The sequence below is a fragment of the Crocuta crocuta genome, unplaced genomic scaffold (assembly GCF_008692635.1).
Source record: "Crocuta crocuta isolate KB4526 unplaced genomic scaffold, BGI_CrCroc_1.0 scaffold397, whole genome shotgun sequence".
NCBI lineage: Eukaryota > Metazoa > Chordata > Mammalia > Carnivora > Hyaenidae > Crocuta > Crocuta crocuta.
The window spans coordinates 466623-485456 of NW_027527387.1; the positions used below are offsets into that span (position 1 = coordinate 466623).

Below are 18834 nucleotides of genomic sequence, written 5' to 3' on the forward strand. Positions count from 1 at the left end.
CTTTTTGATGGCTGAGTAATATTCCAGTGTGTGTGTGTGTATACATGACATCTACTTTATCCATTCATTGGTTGATGGACATTTGGGTTCTTTATATAATTTGGCTATTGTAGATAATGCTGCTGTAAACATTAAGGTGCACATACCCCTTCCAATCTGTATTTTTGTATCCTTGGGTAAATACCTACTAGTGCAATTGCTGGATCATAGGCTAGTTCTATTTTTAGTTTTGTGAGGAGCCTCCATACTATTCTCTGGAGTAGCTGTACCAGTTTGGATTCCCACCAGCAGTGCAAGAGAGTTCCACTTTTTCTGCATCCTTGCCAATACCTGTTGTTTCTTTTGTTAATTTTAGCCATTCTGAAAGGTGTGAGGTGGTATCTCATCATGATTTTGATTTGTATTTCCTTGATGATGAGTGATGTTAATTTAAGCATCTTTTCATGTGTCTGTTAGCCATCTAGATGTCTTCTTTGGTAAAGTGTCTATTCATGTCTTCTGCCCATTTTGAAACTGGGTTATTTGCTTTTTGAGTGTTGAGTTTGATAAACTCTTCATAGATTTTGGCTACTAACCCTTTATCAGATATGCCACTTACAAATGTCTTCTCCCATTCCATAGACTGCCTTTTAGTTTTGTTGATTGTTTCCTTTGCTGTACTGAAGCTAGCTATTTATTTATTTATAAATGTTTATTTATTTAATGAGAGAGAGAGAGACAGACAGAGAGACAGACAGAGAGAGAGGAGGGGCAGAGAGAGAGGGAAAGTGAGAAATCCTGTGCAAGCTCTGCACTGTCAGCACAGAACCTGACGCCAGGCTTGAGCCCATGAACTGTAAGATCATGACCTGAGCTGAAATCAAGAGTTGGACGCTTAACCTACTGAGCCATCTAGGTGCCCCTGAAAGCCTTTTATTTAGATGCAGTCCCGATAGTTTATTTTTGCTTTTGTTTCTCTTGCCTCAGGAGACATATCTAGAAAAAAGTTGCTATGGCCGATGTCGGAGAAATTACTGCCTGTGGTCCTTTCTAGAATTTTTGTGGTTTCAGATCTCACATTTAGATCTTTAATCCATTTTGAACTTATTTTTGTGTATGGTATAAGAAAATAATCCAATTTCATTCTTTTGCATGTTGCTGTTCAGTTTTCCCAGCACCATTTGTTGAAGAGACTATTTTTATCCATTGGATATTCTTTCCTGCTTTGTCAAAGATTAGTTGACCATATAGCTGTGGGTCTATTTCTGGGTTTTCTGTTCTGTTCCACTAATCTGTGTGTCTGTTTTTGTGCCAGTACAATGTTGTCTTGATGACTATAGCCTTGTAATATAGCTTGAAATCTGGAATCGTCATGCTTCCAGTTGTTTTTTTTTTTTTTTTTTTTTTTCTTCAGGATTGCTTTGGCTCTTCAGAGTCTCTTGTGGTTCCATACAAATTTTAGGATTGTTTGTTCTGTCTCTGTGAAAAATGCCGTTGGTATTTTGATAGGAATTGCATTAAATGTATAGATTGCTTTGGGTACTATGGATATTTTAACAATGTTTGTTCTTCCAGTCCATGAGAATGGAATGTTTTTCCATTTCTTTGTGTCCTCTTCAATTACTTTCATAAGTATTTAATAGTTTTCAGAGTACAGATCTCTTACCTCTTTAGTTAGGTTTATTCCTAGGTATCTTATTGTTTTTGGTACAGTTGTAAATGGGATCGATTCCTTGATTTTTTTCTGCTGCTTTGTTATTAGTGCACAAAAATGCAACAGATTTCTGTAAGTTAGTTTTATATCCTGCGACTTTGCTGAATTTATGTATTAGTTCTAGCAATTATTTGGTAGAGGCTTTTGGATTTTCTCCATAGAGTATTATGTTGTCTGCAAGTAGTGAAAGTTTGACCTCTTGCTTGCTGATTTGGATGTCTTTTATTTTTTGTTGTTATTGTTGTCATCTGATTGCTGAGGCTAAGACTTCCTGGACTATGTTAAATAGTAATTCCCACCATCTTTTTAATGGCTGTTTTCTCAGGGTCATTCAAGGTTCTGCTCAAATGTCATCTTCTTCCCTGAGCACATCACAAAAGCTATCTCTTCCATGACAATCTGTCCACTTGCCTGCCTTATTTTTTCCTTATAGTACCTATCACTAACTGAAATTACATTATGTATGTATTTGTTTATATGTGTAGTAGGTAAACAAATACAGTAAAGTGAAAATTCCATAAAGAGCAGGAAATATTTCTGTCATTTTATTTACTACTGAGTTCCCAGATGCTACAACAGCATCTACAACAATAATACTTAGGAGATATTTTGTGAATTAATGAATGCTAGTATAAGACTACAATTTGATTAATATTTACTTGCCTATATACTGTTCGTGGCAGAAACTACCTTATATGTAGGAAGCATTTGGGCTCAAGTATGAAGATACTTGATTATCTAGACTGAGATTAGTTTGAGTCTTCATTCAAAATTTGGTCTTACATATTTCCCCCATAATATTATTAACAAGAATTTACATTTATGTATATATAGGTTGTAGTAGCATCTGAAACAGGAACAACTTTGTTCAAGAACTTGTCTGTAATGGCGCCTCCTTACTTCGTCTGCCCACTGGGAGCATCAGGATCTTGACAACAAATGTTGATTAAGTCTACCTGAATCATGTGTTTTTTTCTTCCCCATACTTGAAATGTTTCCTTTAAATACTTCTTAATGTTGGATGAATGGTATTGGCTTTTTTGGTCAGATAGTGCTTTGTTGTGCAGACGCAATTTTGCAGGATCTTTGGCACCCCGAGCCCATTCCCACTAGATGGGATCAATAGGATCAATAGGACCCCCAGGCCCGGGGACAACCAGCTGCCCTCACACATTGCCAAATACTCTTTTGTTGTGGATACCGTTCCTAGTTGAGAACCACTCCAGGTTTCACGAACAAAATGAAAGGTGTAGATGAGAGCAGAATGAAACAAAATAACAAAGAATTCACACACGTGTATATGTGTATACACACACACACAAACATATATACAAACACACCAGCCCTGCAGTGTCTTAATGACCTGGAACTTCTTCCTCTAAGTATGCTGGTTTTATGTTTTGTGCTATTTACAGATTCTTTTCTTTTCTGTGCCAGCTCTTTGCCAGACAGCTTCCACTGGTCACTTTTCTTACAACAGCACTAATATGTAGATTGAAGTGAGATTTCTGCCTTTGTATCTGCCACTCAGTTTAGTCTTGAAGTTGCAGAGAGGTAATATGATATAGTATTAGGAATGTTAGTTTTTCCCCTTGGTGGCTTTGTGAATTTGGGTATTTATTTAATCTCTCTGAGACTCAGTTTTCTTTCACAAATATGTTGTGTGAGGATTAAATGAAATGTTTTTAAAGTGACTGAAAAACTGATCAGACATCAGTACTTCTCAAATCCTCCTTTAATTGTATTTCTATATCTCTGGTTAGTGGTTAAGAGTTAGGATATCTGGGGTCAGACTGGTTGATTAGATTCCTACCTCTGCTGCTTACTACATTATTTATTCATAAAATTGGGTATAATTGTATCTACTTGGTGTGTATAGTACGAGAATTAAATACATTAATTCCTGGAATTAGTAGCTGGCATGTAGTAAGCCTTCACTGAGTATTAACTATTTGATTTTTACTATTTTCTGTTAATCAAATCCATGAAATATGAAGTCTTTAGGATGTGGTTTTCTCTCTACTGTGAAGGTGCTATTGTGCACATGCACATAATAAATAACTGATGGCTGAGGAAAATTTGGATACAGACACATTTTAGACCCCATAGGCCTTGGGTTGAGGGCTGATTAGAAACATTTCTCTATTGGGGCGCCTGGGTGGCTTAGTCGGTTAAGCGGCCGACTTTCGCTTAGGTCATGATCTCGCAGTTAGTGGGTTCGAGCCCCGCGTCGGGCTCTGTGCTGACTGCCAGCTCAGAGCCTGGAGCCTGTTTCAGTCTGTGACTCCCTCTCTCTCTGACCCTCCCCTGCTCATGCTGTCTCTCTCTCTCTCTCCTAGAAATAAATAAAAATCTTTAAAAAAAAAAAAAAAAAAAAAAAAAAAAAAAAAAAAGAAACATTTCTCTATTACTTTAAAGCTGTCATAGTTGTTTTATAAAACCACCCAGTTTTATAAACTGGGCAAACCATTGATTGCCCTGATGGCATTTTCTATTGAACTATTTCCTACCCATTGGGGGTTATATTTATGTTTAAAACATACTATCCATCTAGCTGGATAATCATTATACCATTAATTTATCATATTGAGTTCTGGAAGTTTTAAAAGTATGTATAAGAGGGTTTAGATATGAGTGAATAGCCTCAAGAAATCATTTGGCTAGAATGATCTCTAGGGTAACCTTAACAAAACCCAACATACAAAGAAGCAAACTCTTAATTTGCTTTGAATTCTGTTTCTAATTACAGTAGCTAATCTGTGATTCTGTACTGCTTTTCTCATAAATTACAGCAAAGTAAAAGGCAGCATTAGAAGCTTTGCTAAAAGGGAATTATAATTGAGACTCTGAGCTCAGAGGAATGTATGACTTTTGGTAGATTGTTATGGGATAATTAATTGCAGATCTTGTAGAACAGGTAGAAATACTTTTATATTATGCCCCCCAAATGAAACTTCACACAGTGGTTGAACATAGTACCAAGAATTTTACCTTACTTCCTTGGCTTCAGTAACATTGACTGTCTGAGGAAGACAAATATTCTCCTTGTGACCTCTACTTGGAATTCATTTGCTTGTACCCTACAGATGAAAGAGATCTATTATGTTAGATAGCTTACAAAAAATCATGTTTGTTTCTTTTCAAACTTTATCTTTGACTTATAAGTCAAGGGTTGTATAAATGGTTTTCATTAATTTATGAGGTACACTATAATTTGAAATGTAAACCCAGGGATTACTAGTATTAAGTGATGTAGAGGCAGGGATTAATTTGTGGAATACAATAAATATAATAATCTCTTCCACTCCTTTGACCCCAACCTCCTTTTTGATTTTTAACATGCCTAAAAGCTATCCTAATGAACTATTATTATCTAGCTGTAACTCAGACTTAGATATTTTGTCTAGATCACAGATGCGGACAATAACTGCCATGTTGTACATACGTAGTCCCTCATCTAAAAGAGAACCATCATTTCCTTAGCAGTGCTAGAGAGATGAGCAGCTTCTTCTGTGTCCAGCATCTGCCAGCAAGAAAGTTCTCCCTGTGAACATATTTGGAAGCAACATGAACCACAATTCTTCTGAAGCATTGCCATATTCCAGTTTGTCTCTCAAGCTGTCTGAAATGCTTCTATAGGCTTCTGTATGGTTCTTCCTTAGCATTAAGTATCTAAGGTTATCAAATTTAGAATTTAGTCTCTCAATTCAAGAGAACATAAGCCTAACCACCCTTCACTAAAATAGAGACCACTGGTAGCCAGTAATAGTTAGAGATAAAGAACATTACTTTTAGTTATTTATCTGAGTGGTGGAGGGTAAAATTTACCAAGTCAGTTGTTACCAAGAAATGGTTTCAGAGAAGAATGGAAAAATGGTTCTGCTTATTTTATAACTATTAGAAGTGAATAATTGGTAGGCCCTGAAGGAAGGCACTTCTGGGATCCATCAGAAGAAGGAGGATGAGTTGACAGCAAGATTTTGCAGTGATTGGTGTGTGTGTCAGGGAATTCTTAAAAATTGAGATTTTCTCATTAGTAATTGAGTGAAGCCAAGTGAGTAGAGACATTTTATTGCAGCTTCACAATTAAAAAAGAGCAACCCAGAGCTGGTCAGTATTTCCCATCCATAATAGGACATTTATCATTGATATCATTACATTAGAGCTAATTAATCATTAGGTTAACAGGATGGGATAAGTTGTACCTTACAGAGCTGTTCAGCTGCTGCAGAAAAAACATCTGCTGAGGCTAAACTGCCTGGTGCCGGTATTTTACAGAGGTATATGGGCAAGCTACAAATGTCATTGTTCCAGGCACCATCTAGAGCCCATTATGGATGTGTCTTTCCCACCAATGAACCTCAGTAATCTGTGGTAATCAATTATACACACATGTCTGTGGTGTCCAGGGAAGTAGAGAAACCACACCCACAGGTTCTGATAGATTAAAATTTTACCTACACTACTGGGTTTCCAGGAGCAGATTAAGAATTCTTGGATGAGACAAATTATAGTTTTGAAAAGTTGCAAGATTATTTCTTTATATTGCACTTTATTCATGGTAATGGACATTGTCTTTGGAAATGCCATTGGATGGCTCCAAATTTATTTTCCACTTACCTAATTCTGTAATTTTGTACTGATTATCCAATTTCTTTTTTTAAATATAATTTATTGTCAAATTGCCTTACATACAACACCCACTACTCATCCCAACAAGTGCTCTCCTCAATGCCCATCACCCAATCTCCCTTCTTCCCTACCCCAACCCCATCAACCCTCAGTTTGTTCTTTCTATTTAAGAGTCTCTTATGGTTTGCCTCCCTCCCTCTCTATTTGTAACTATTTTTTCCCCCTGTCCCTTATCCCATGGTCTTCTGTTAAGTTTCTCAAGTTCCACATATGAGTGAAAACATATGCTGTCTTTCTCTGACTTTACTTATTTTACTTAGCATAATACCCTCCAGTTCCATTCATGTTGCTACAAATGGCCAGATTCCATTCTTTCTCATTGCCAGGTAGTATTCCGTTGTATATATAAGCCACACCTTCTTTATCCATTCATCAGTTGATGGGCATTTAGGCTCTTTCTATAATTTGGCTATTGTTGAAAGTGCTGCTATAAACATGGGGGTACATGTGCCCCTATGCAACAGCACTCCTGTATCCCTTGGGTAAATTCCTAACAGTGCTATTGCTGGGTCGTAGGGCAGTTCAATTTTTAACTTTTTGAGGAACCTCCACACTGTTTTCCAGAGTGGCTGCACCAGTTTGTATCCCCACCAACAGTGCAAGAGAGTTCCTGTTTCTCCACATCCTCACCAGCATCTATAGTTTCCTGGTTTGTACATTTTAGCCACTCTCACCAGTGTGTAGTAGTGTTTCAGTGTGGTTTTGATTTTTATTTCCCTGATGATGAGTGACGTTGAGCATCTTCTCATGTGTTTGTTGGCCATCTGGATGTCGTCTTTGGATAAGTGTCTATTCATGTCTTTTGTCCATTTCTTCATTGGATTATTTGTTTTTCAGGTGTGTAGTTTGGTGAGTTCTTTATAGATTTTGGGTACTAGCCCTTTATCTGATATGTCATTTGCAACTATCTTTTCCCATTCCATTGGTTGACTTTTAGTTTTGTTGATTGTTTCCTTTGCAGTGCAGAAGCTTTTTATCTTGATGAGGTCCCAATAGTTCATTTTTGCTTTTAATTCCCTTGCTTTCGGAGATGTGTTAAGTAAGAAATTGCTGGGGCACCTGGGTGGCTCAGTCTGTTAAGTGTCTGACTTTGGCTCAGGTCATGATCTTGCAGTCCATGAGTTCAAGCCCCGCATTGAGCTCTGTGCTGACAACTCAGAGCCTGGAACTTGCTTCAGATTCTGTCTCCCTCTCTCTCTTCCCTTCCCTGACTAGTGCTCTGTCTCTCTCTCTCTCTCAAAAATAAATACACATTAAAAAAAAAAAAAGAAATTGCTGTGGCTGAGGTCAGAGAGGTTGTTGCCTGCTTTCTCCTCTAGCATCAGCAATCAGATAACTAAATGAATAAAAAGCATAAAAATTGGCAAAGAAGAAGTCAAACTTTCATGTCACAGATGACATGATAACTCTACTTGGAAAACCCGAAAGACTCCATCAAAAGACTGCTAGAACTGATACAGGAATTCAGCAAAGTCACAGGGTATAAAGTCAATGTACAGAAATCGGTTGTATTTTTATACACCAATAATGAGGCAACAGAAAGAGAAATAAAGAAACTGATCCCATTTACAGTTGTACCAAGAACCAAGAAATACCTAGGAATAAACCTAGATGTAAACCAAGGTATAAAAGATCTATATGCTGAAAAGTATAGAAAGCTTATGGAGGAAATTGAAGAAGATACAAAGAAATGAAAAAACATTCCATGTTTATGGATTGGAAAAACAAATATTGTTAAAATGTCAATTCTACCCAAAGCAATCTATGCATTCAACACAATCACAATCAAAATTGCACTGGGGTTCTTCTCAAAGCTAGAACAAGCAATCCTAAAATTTGTATGGAGCCATACAAAACCCCAAATAGCCCAAGTAATACTGAAAAAGAAAACCAAAGCAGGAGGCACCACAAACCCAGACTTTAGCTTCTGCTACAAAGCTGTAATCATCAAGACAGTATGGTATTGGCACAAAAACAGGCACATAGACCAATGGAATAGAATAGGCAATCCAGAATTGGACCCATGAATGTATAGCCAACTAATCTTTGACAAAGCAGGAAGGGTATCCAATGGGAAAAAGTCTCCCTAGCAACTTATCTAATTTCTTAAAATACTGAAATATTTTACTCCCTAAAATAATTCGCTGAGGCAGATACTATTATTATCCCCTGTCACAGATGAGGAAACTGAGACATGCTTGAATTATTTATTCAAGGTTACATAACTAGTGAGTGGTAGAGTCAGGATAGAACCTAGGAATTCTGACAAAGTCTATGCCATTAATCATTGCACATATGCTTTAAAAATTTCTAATTAAAGTATAGTTGATGTACAAACCCATATGCTTTTATATGGAAAATGTCCACAGGATCAAATGTCATTTTAATTTTCTGTGAAATAAGGTGCTCTAGTACTGCTTAGGAAAGCTATCCATGGTGTGTCACTGAAGAGTTATAGGTATTTGTTTACTTTTGTCCATGCCCTAGTTTAGTGAATGAGTGAGTACCAGTATTTGCCTAATTTGTCAACTGACTTTGGCTTAGATTTAATAAATATTTACAAAAAAGTGTTTTTTTTTTTTTTAAAGAAAGTATGTCTGACCAGGCTGAGAAACACATGTACTCGTAGGTATAGATACTACATGTCAGAAAATATAGATTGTGATGTGTTGGCAAATCTCAGCTCTCACAAAACCACTGAAGTCCATATAATGTATAAAATTGAAAAAGGAAGAAAAGAAAGTCAGAACCATTCGAAAATCTTTGCTTATAGGTCAGAAACTTAAACTAGTCACTGTCAAAGTATAAAGAAATTATTAACAATTTAGTATATGCAGTTCATAAGGAAATATTAATTCCTCTGTATAGACCAGGTGTTCACTATGATTAAAAGCTGGTAACCATGGAAACAGCATGAAATTTATAAAATTAAAAAAATAGCAGAAGCAAATGCAAATAACATAGGAGAATGAATCATACCCTGCTTGGTCTTAGTTTGATTTCCCTTGAATCTAAAATCTTGTAAAATTTATATCTGAGTAATTTTCTGAGTAAAACACTTATTTTTCAGACTCTGAATTTCTGCTTTGCATATTTCAACTTGTTCATTTGATAATGCCTTTTATCTAGAGTCAATTTATACATGATAGAATATATAGGATTACAGTTTTCAGAGTAATCAATAGCTGGGAAGTGATGATTTTAAATTGAGGTTGGAAACTTGAATGGGTATCTGAACTTTCATGTAGACATTTACTGTGAATTTTCAGTTGACATATTGTGATTGGTCACTTGTAGTTTTTAAATCTTTTTCTGTTGCTAAATCATATGGATGGTCAAGGTACAAAACTTTGTAGTATAACATCAGTTGCTATATCATGGAATGATTTATTTATCTATGAAATGGTGAGCTGGAGAGCAATAATAAAGTTTCTTTACTCTTGCCTATAATATTTTGATTGTTTATAAATATTTTCTATGAGTCCATTATGCCAACTGGCCATTTGTCTGTAGATATTCTAAGAGTGGTATTATTAGAATTAAAGTTATTCATAAAAAATTGTGATACAATGATCTTACTTGCTGGAAGAATGATTTTACTCAAGGAAGTTGGTAGATTTTTCCCTCAAGGGAAAATTCTTTATTTTAAAAGTAGATTAAGTTATTAAAAAATGATTACAACCAGTTGCAATCCTATACAATGCTATTCACAGTTTAGTTTGATTTTGATTTATACCTGTTTTCATGCATTTTAAGCTCTCATTTCTCAGGAGAGTCAAAGTAAGTAGTTGACCTCAATCTGACAGTCATAGTGAAGCACTACCTTTGCAAGCATGCCTATCAACTCTAGGATGTATAAAAGTGAATGTGATATGCTATATAAGAGCAAAGACCTAGTCTTTTTATTTGCTGCTCTTTAGTAGGACCCTTGGTGAGAATACCCTAACGACCTTTGGTCACCAGGCTTTAAAAGGGATCTGAGAGATAGCAGAGAGCCCAAGGGTGAGTGGCAGAGTTAATTAAAGTGATCCAAAAATTGGCCCTGGAAGAGTATTCTCACTGTGTGTTCTGTGGTCTACTTCCCAATTACATAGGTAGTTTATTTAAAAATGCAAACTTCTAAAACAGGTTCTCCAGGTAGTTCTTAGGTTTACCTGATCTTAGAACCTTTATCATTGGGGGAAGTGTTATTGAAGCTGATTATTTGGGTAGAGGAAACATAAGGGCAATTGAATAATGACCTTTAACTTAATTAAGAATAAATATTTAATAAGACCCCGTTAGAATTATCTGTCTTACTCTGAAGGACCCCTTATCAATTATTGATGAAACAGAAAATACAAATATTTCTTGCCATTGTGCATATATTAAATGGCATTTTTATCTTATTTCTCATAGACTTATCTTTCTCTAAAACTTACATACTTTTAAAAGTGTATAAAACTATTCTGATGATTTCTACCTTCAGAATGTAGAGGCATCCCATTCCTCAGAGGAAACCAAGAGTGAAAGAGATTCTGAATAATAAAATGGGCAATATCCTCAGTTTTAAAACATACCCATCCAGTTTAAAACATAAGAAGTAATATGGTTACTTATTACAACAATCTTCTGATAAAGATTAGGACAAAAATTAAATGCAACTCACTGAAGGTAATTAGAAAGATGTTGTGTGGTGGGTTCCTAACATGTAGCTTTCTCGTGATTCAATATTAACCAAGGATTGAGTTTGTAAGGCCTTGGGCCTATTTTTCCTAAACATTTCTTCTCTCAGTAGGTACTTGGAATGGAGCTAGATAACCTGGAATGGAGCTAGACAACCTGGAGTGCTGATATTCTAAATTGCTGGTGAAAGGCCCATCCATATGCTTTGGAACTGAGACCAGTAAGCAAGATAGTTATTCTATTATGAAAATTGAGTAGGTCTAACAAGTGTTCTTGCCACACAGCTATTGCTGGATAAACTGGGGCTTGGGCCCAGGGTCTCAGGTGTTTCAGTTATATCTCACTGATTTTTTTACTGCCTCTAATATTATAGTATTTGTGTAGCAGCATTCCATAGATATATATATTGAGTAAATTAACAACTAAGACTTTATAGTTTTAGTCTACATAAAGCCCAATTTGAATAAACATGTGTGACAGAGCAGTGAAAACAGTGAGTATAATCTTGGGTTGCAGGAATAGATGTGAATTACCTAGAATGGGAAAGGTAAGTTCTGCTTTGCTATTTCCAGTTTGGACCATACCTAGCAATACAGTGTTCTTTTATGGGTTCTCCACTTTTTGAGAAACATTAACAAACTGGATATTAACCAGGACTCTGATAAGACTAGAATCATTAAAGAACATAGTTGAAAGGCTATGGATGTAAATGAGAAGACTCATTGAGACTAACTAGTATTTTTGATGATTCATTCCGTAGGAGAGGTACGAAAAAGAAAAGAACTGGACTTGTGCAGGTTGGCCAGTGGTTGGGAGTGATACAGAAGTATGTTTTAGCACAGTATAAGGAAAAGCTTTCTAATGTTCTAACAGGAAATTGACTGTGTTGGTGAGCATTGAACTCTTGATCAGAATAGGTTGGCTTAATGAATACTTGGCATGATGTTGTAGAGCGGAATCAGACTTCAAAAGGATGATTGGCTTAGTAGATGTCCTTGAAGGTTTTCTCTCAACTTGACATTCTCTGATTCTCTTATCTCCTCCTTTCACAACCCCAAGGTCTTATGCTAGTAGTCTGATGTTTATTATAAGGGTTCAGTTCAAGTCTTTGGGACACTGCTATTTATCTTTCTGAAAGCATTATTCTTAGTATTTCTTTATTTCTTTCAAATTGGAAGGAAGTAATGGACTTTTTTCTTTCTGAAAAGGAAACCTTTTAAATAACCTTTTAATACTTATAAATACATAAAACTTATACTATTTCATAAGGTATCATGTAGGCTGAAGTGAACAGATGAAAAATGATTATGTATATTTTATTTAGAGTAACAAAAGTTTATAGTCTAAGGATCAATTATAAACTTAGTCAAGCTTTTGTGATATGTCCTGAAAATGAATTCATTATGGAATACCTCCAAAATGCTTCCTGCCATCAGTCGGAATGGTCTTAACAGATTTGTGAATATCAAGTCATTGCACTGTAGTTTTCTGGGTGATTAAATCTTAGACCAAAGTAAGTTTTCATAATTATTATTGTTATAAATTTCATATTGTGCTTTTCTGGGAAATTAACTGTTTTCATTTAATTTCTGAGTGAGTTAATACCTTAAACATTGAACATAAAAATCTATTTGACTTTTGAGAATGTGGGTACCAAAATATGTGCAGAATATAAAACTGGAAACATGTTAACACTGTTTATTATACTGCCTAGATACTTAGCTACTCAGGGAGGCAAAACCTGTTAAAAAAGATATAGGTTAAACTTGTGATATTATATTTTCTAAGTAATTCCTTGTAATCTGTTGTTTAGGTCAGAGATTTTCTCCCTGGATTGCTTGAGAGCTTGGAAACAAAATATTCAAATTCTTTCTATAATTATTTCCCCCTAGATAATAAGAAATACATATTTACTTAAATTTACCTTGTGTTTTTACACTGGTGCTCAGTAGTGCCCACATGTCAGTCATGGGCTCTGAAGAGTCCCCTGACACTATTCTAGGGTAGAGTGGGAGCCAACCATAGTGCCCATATTTGTGAGGTCACTTTCAACATATAACAGTTTATTTTAGTGTTTTTGTATGTCTGGTTAAGTGCATAAGCATATGGTACTATCCAGGTTTAGCTTAATTAAACTTCAAAGATTTTAACCAAAAACTATGGATTGAATATACTAATCACTCAAATGATTGTAAGGTGAATGTCATGATTTAATAAATGCAGCCAATAATGTTTGGATCTTCAAATAGCTTCATCTATTTGGATCTATTTATCTTTGAGCAGCATTTTCTTTGTTAGATTATGACGACCATAATTGAATTTAGAACTAGACTTTTGATTCATAACATCAATAAATGTTAGGCAAAGATCAAAAGAAATTATGTATATTTGTATCAATCTCTACTTTAAAATTATTAATAAGAATATTTTAATGTGAAGAAAGAATTTTGGGCCATTAGTTAACAAACCAAAGAACATAAAGTTTCAATTTTTAAATTTTTTTATTTTGAAAACATTTCTACTATTCTATGTTTTGAAATATATCTACTAGCACAGTAATACATGGATATAATTTGTATGTTTTATGTACATGTATGTGAATATTCAAAATATCTGTACACATAAGGTATATGGTATAAAAATTTGGAAACACTGGTCTAGATTTGATTCACTAGAAGTGAAACGGAAAGGGAAACACGTAATATCATTTTACTTTTTCCAGAAAACATGAAAAGAATGGGTTTCTGCCCCTATTTGCATCTGTTCCTTTCTATCACAAGAGCAGGGCTTTGTCATTCAGTTATTGGAAATCACTGTCAAGTTAGTGATTTTTCTGTACTTAACTGAAACCTCTACTTAAATAAACAGAAGTTTCATTTGCTTAAATATAATTTATTGTCAAATTGGTTAACATAGTGTGTAAGGTGTGCTCTTGGTTTTTGGGTAGATTCCCGTGGTTCATCACATCACTCAGTGCTCATCACAACAAGTCCTCTCCTCAATGCCTATCACCCATTTTCCCCTCTTCCCCATCAACTCTCAGTTTGTTCTTTGTATTTAAGAGTCTCTTATGGTTTGCCTCCCTCCCTCTCTGTTTGTGACTATTTTTTCCACCTTCCCTTCTCCCATGGTCTTCTGTTAAGTTTCTCAAGTTCCACATATGAATGAAAACATGCTATCTGTCTTTCCATGACTGACTTATTTCACTCAACATAATACCTCCCAGTTCCATCCGTGTTGCTGCAAATGGCATGATTTCATTCTTTCTCATTGACAGGTAGTATTCCGTTGTATATATAAACCACACCTTTATCCTTTTATCAGTTGATGGACATTTAGGCTCTTTCTCTAATTTGGCTATTGTTGAAAGTGCTGCTATAAACATGGGGGTACATGTGCCCCTATGCAACAGCACTCCTGTATCCCTTGGGTAAATTCCTAGCAGTGCTATTGCTGGGTCGTAGGGTAGTTCAATTTTTAACTTTTTGAGGAACCTCCATACTGTTTTACAGAGTGGCTGCACCAGTTTGTATCCCCACCAACAGTGCAAGAGAGTTCCTGTTTCTCCACATCCTTGTCAGCATCTATTGCTTCCTGAGTTGTTAATTTTAGGCACACTCACTAGTGAGAGGTAGTATCTCAGTGTGGTTTTGATTTGTATTTCCCTGATGATGAGTGACATTGAGCATCTTTTCACGTATCTGTTGGCCATCTGGATGTCTTCTTTGGAAAAGTTTCTATTCATGACAGAAGTTTCATTTTTGTGGGCAAGTTTCCTTTACTGTGTGGCAAACTGACCATATATAAAAGTTGTATTTTCTTAAAGGCATGGTGCATCTGCATCTGTTTGCTCTTGTACCCTATTTAGTTTTCTTTCTGTCTATATGCTTCTGAAGAGAAGCTTAAGTCTGAAACAAGTGAGACTGCCATTAAGTGGACCAGGTGATTTAATTTCTACTCTTCAAAATGCTAGTACCAAAACAACAATAAAACTCAAAAAGACAAGGACCTTCAAACCTAGAATCCTTTTATATAATTTAGATAGAGAAATAGATGGGATAAAAGAGTCATTTGATTCAATGGCAACCTTTCATTCATTGCAAAAGGAGATTATTTTATTTTATTTTATATGGTTTTGTTTTGTTTTGCTTTACTCTTTTTCATTTTAGAGAGAGAGTGCAAGTAGGGGAGAGAGGCAGAGAGAGAGAGAAAATCTTAAGCAGGCTCTATGTTCAGTGAGGAATCCAAAGTGGGGCTCAATCCCTTGACCCTCGGGTCATGACCTGAGCTGAAATCAAGAATTGGATGCTCAACTGACTGAGCTACCCAGCTGCCCCTCAAAAGGATATTTTAAAAGATTGATTGAGAACATGAGAAGTAAATGCTATTCTAATTCTTTTCATTTTTATCAGAAAAGACCTGAATCTTAATAGGTCCAATAAAATACATTTCCCATATCTTTGAGAACATAGTGCTATGGACAAAGCATTTTTGTTCTTTTCTATTTGTGCTCTTTCAACTAGAATTTTACTAGAATATTACTCTTCTTAAAATTGGGTGATGATAAAATTATCCAATGATTTTTGCCAAACATTCAAAATTGTTCAGAATAAAGGGTAGAAATTAAAGGTGAGAAATAAAACTCACTTTTAATACCAGTGAGTTGATTTCTAAATTTTGTTGTGGTTAAAAGGCAACTGGAGTCAGCTGGGTTAGAGTAAGTTCCAGATCTTGCCTCTGCCTCCATTAATAGATTCATATCTTTAATGGAAGACCAAGGCAGAGGTATGATGAAGTTAGCAAAACTGTATACTGCTGTTTTTGCATTATGCAAGTATTGATGAGTCTTAGATTAGGTTGCTTTGGAAATAGATTCTGAGATGCAGAGTTGCATGTGAAAGGTTTTTTGAGAACTGGTCTCAAGAAATGCACGTGAAAGGAAATGAGAAAGAGGATTGGGAAGAGCAAGAAGCTGGTATACAATGCAAATGAGGTATCAGTGGAACCTGTAGGGAGCTCTGGAGCTGGGATGTCCCTTCAGAGTTGTTCCAAATTGAAGCAGAGAAGCCTTTGTTCCTCTGTATGAATTGGTTGTTGACTGTTGGCTTTCCCATGGAGGGACCTTAACCTTAAGTGAGGTAGTTCCTTGTGGCCAAGAGACACAACTGTAAACTGTCAGCAAATGGTATCTCTGACAGTTGAGGGAAGAATGCTTTAATCAGAAGAGAGAGTCTGGGTGGAACATCCAGTAGCAACTGCACTCAGCCATACAGAATACAGAATAGCAGCTTGGCAGGAAAGGTGAGTCTTTGTGGATTATGGCTTCTGCTACTGGCAAGATTAATTAAAAGTGTGCTTACTGGAGGCACCTGGGTGGCTCAGTCAGTTAGGCGTCCGACTTTGGCTCAGGTCATGATCTCACGGTTTGTGGGTTCGGGCCCTGCATTGGGCTCTGTGCTGACAGCTAGTTTAGACCCTGGAGCCTGCTTCCAATTCTGTGTCTCCCTCTCTGACCCTCCCCTGCTCACTCTCTCTCTCTCTCTTTCTCTTTCTCTCAGAAATAAATAAAAAAACATTTAAAAAGTTTTAAAAATGTGCTTACTAGAATTGTTACCTATGAACCATAAGGGCAAGCAGAGAATATTCACACATAGCCCTCTTCCCCATGTATCACAATCAAAACCAAAGCTTAGATATTGTGTTTGAGAGATGAACCTTAGATTTCTTATCCAAGGGATTGTTGTAAATTGGAAAAATACTTTATCTTGATGCCAACTGTGTATCACAGAATTAAGCTTTAACATTATGAACTTCGAAGTTTTGAGCCACCTCTAATGGGTTCTAATTGTTTTGTTTAAAAATAAAGCTTATTTTTAAGCTTGAAGATATTTTTTTTTGTTTTTGTTAGATAACTGGTTTCATGTTAGTCATTGAGAAAATGGTATTTCTTTTGATTGAGTTTGCTTCTAGTTATCACACTTGTTTAGTTTTGGATAACATGAAGTGTGTCAGAGCTGGATGATTCTCTACCCTCTGTTAACCAGGTAGTTCCTAACTGCTGTGAGAAGCAGTTGATCAGCTTTTAGTTATGTCACTGGGATGATTCTGGAACAATAAAGGTTGACTTTTATATTAATAAAACTAGACATCTCCTAGTAAACTCATGTCTTGGTGTTCTAGAAATATAAACCTATGTATTTTTATATTTAAAGACCTTGCATTTGATGATATCAGGGTCCCTCTCAACCCTTAATAGCATAGAGTTGAAATGATCTGGGTGTATGTATGTCCTAATATTTGAATGTAGGATGCAAAGCTGAGCAGCTTCATTCATTGTTAGTTATCTTGGATCTGCATATATATATACTATAATCGAACCAGTTGTGCAGCAAAATGACTTGAATTTTTCCGTATTTTTGCAACAAATACTTACTGACCTTTGGGGGAAGCTAAAAGTAAACACCCACTTTGGTGACAATCAGTTTCTATGGGAACATCAAGTGGGTAGGATAGAAGGTATCCTGGAGGAACTAACATCTGGAATGAATTCTTTAAATTGATTCAAAATCAGTTATGTTAAAGGCAGGGATATGACAGGGAGGGTTTTCTAGTTAGGAGGGTCAATGGGTGCAAAGGCCTCAAAACTTCTCTGTAGTTCATGGTGGTTAAAACAGGCTACATTTGTAAGAATTATTAAGAAAGGAGACTAAGAGATAAGCATGTGTGATTATAAAAACATGTATTATGAGCATACAAGACTTTATCCTAAGAACATTGGGAGCCATTGAAGTGCCTTAAGAGATTTTGATACTTCCTGATGTGGGGATTGGATGGGTCATGGCTGATGGCGAAAGTTAAGAGTTTTTGGTTCCCAACTCCAAGTAAGTCACCTTCATATAATGAATTTTTTATCCTAGGAGATGCACTCTTTATTAAATCATTTTAAAATTTCTCCAAATAATACTGACTTGCATATTCTCTTTTATCTGTTTATATTCTAACCATTCTCACTACAAGTTTCATTATAATAAGTAGAGAAATGTCATTATAATTATTCTGTGCAATTTCATGATTAATGTGTACACCTAATTAAAATAATTTTATTAAACGTTTTTCCACTAAATAATTTTATTTTTCTTAATGAAAAACACTTTTAAGACTCATTATAAAGAAATTTGAGATTATTCAAAGTCAAAGAACTAGATTTATAGCCTCTGCTGGTGTATTGAAGACAGTACGTTTAATGATCTAGGAAGTCTGTGATCAGTTTTAGTAACAGAATTTCCCTTTTTCTTAAATTGATTGTTAGGGACAGCAGTAGAAATTTGACTTTGGAAGGGAATAAATAACCATTTCCAGGAAGATGCTTGAGTGTATAAGTGTTAGTAATATGTAGATGTTACATACTAAACAGGTTAAACAAAGGTGTTCTTTTTCAAGTCTGAGGGTTTGTATTTATAAATAATATTGTCTTGTAGACATTAGGCATTACATTTAGGAAAAAATGATGTCTATGTAAACACATTGGTTAAAAAAGTGTGCTTTCGCTTAAAAATATCAATACTTGTGACTGAGGCAGTGAGGCTTCCAAACATAAGATATTATGAGGTAATTTAAAATCCTTTAGAAGAGCAGTAGGAAGTGCCTGATGCACAGACCCCTAACTGTGAATCTCAAGATGATATCCTATAGGATATCATTATAGGAAATGCTAGAGTCTAGTGTAGAACTAATAGACTTCTAATATACTCATATGCTTCTCCAGGCATAATGAGCATCAATTC

The 18834-nt window shown here is 35.6% G+C and overlaps 1 long non-coding RNA gene across 2 annotated transcripts in view; it reads left to right on the plus strand.

Annotated features, from left to right (window-relative positions):
• Nucleotides 1–18834, plus strand: part of LOC144221846 (uncharacterized) — a 154841-nt gene that overhangs the window by 2739 nt on the left and 133268 nt on the right. Inside the window, exon 2 of one of the 2 annotated variants that reach the window (XR_013332205.1) lies at nucleotides 11163–11270. This is a non-coding gene — a long non-coding RNA (uncharacterized LOC144221846). Of the gene's footprint in view, nucleotides 1–11159; nucleotides 11271–18834 lie in introns of both variants that reach the window. The other variant, XR_013332206.1, reaches the window with a different exon arrangement.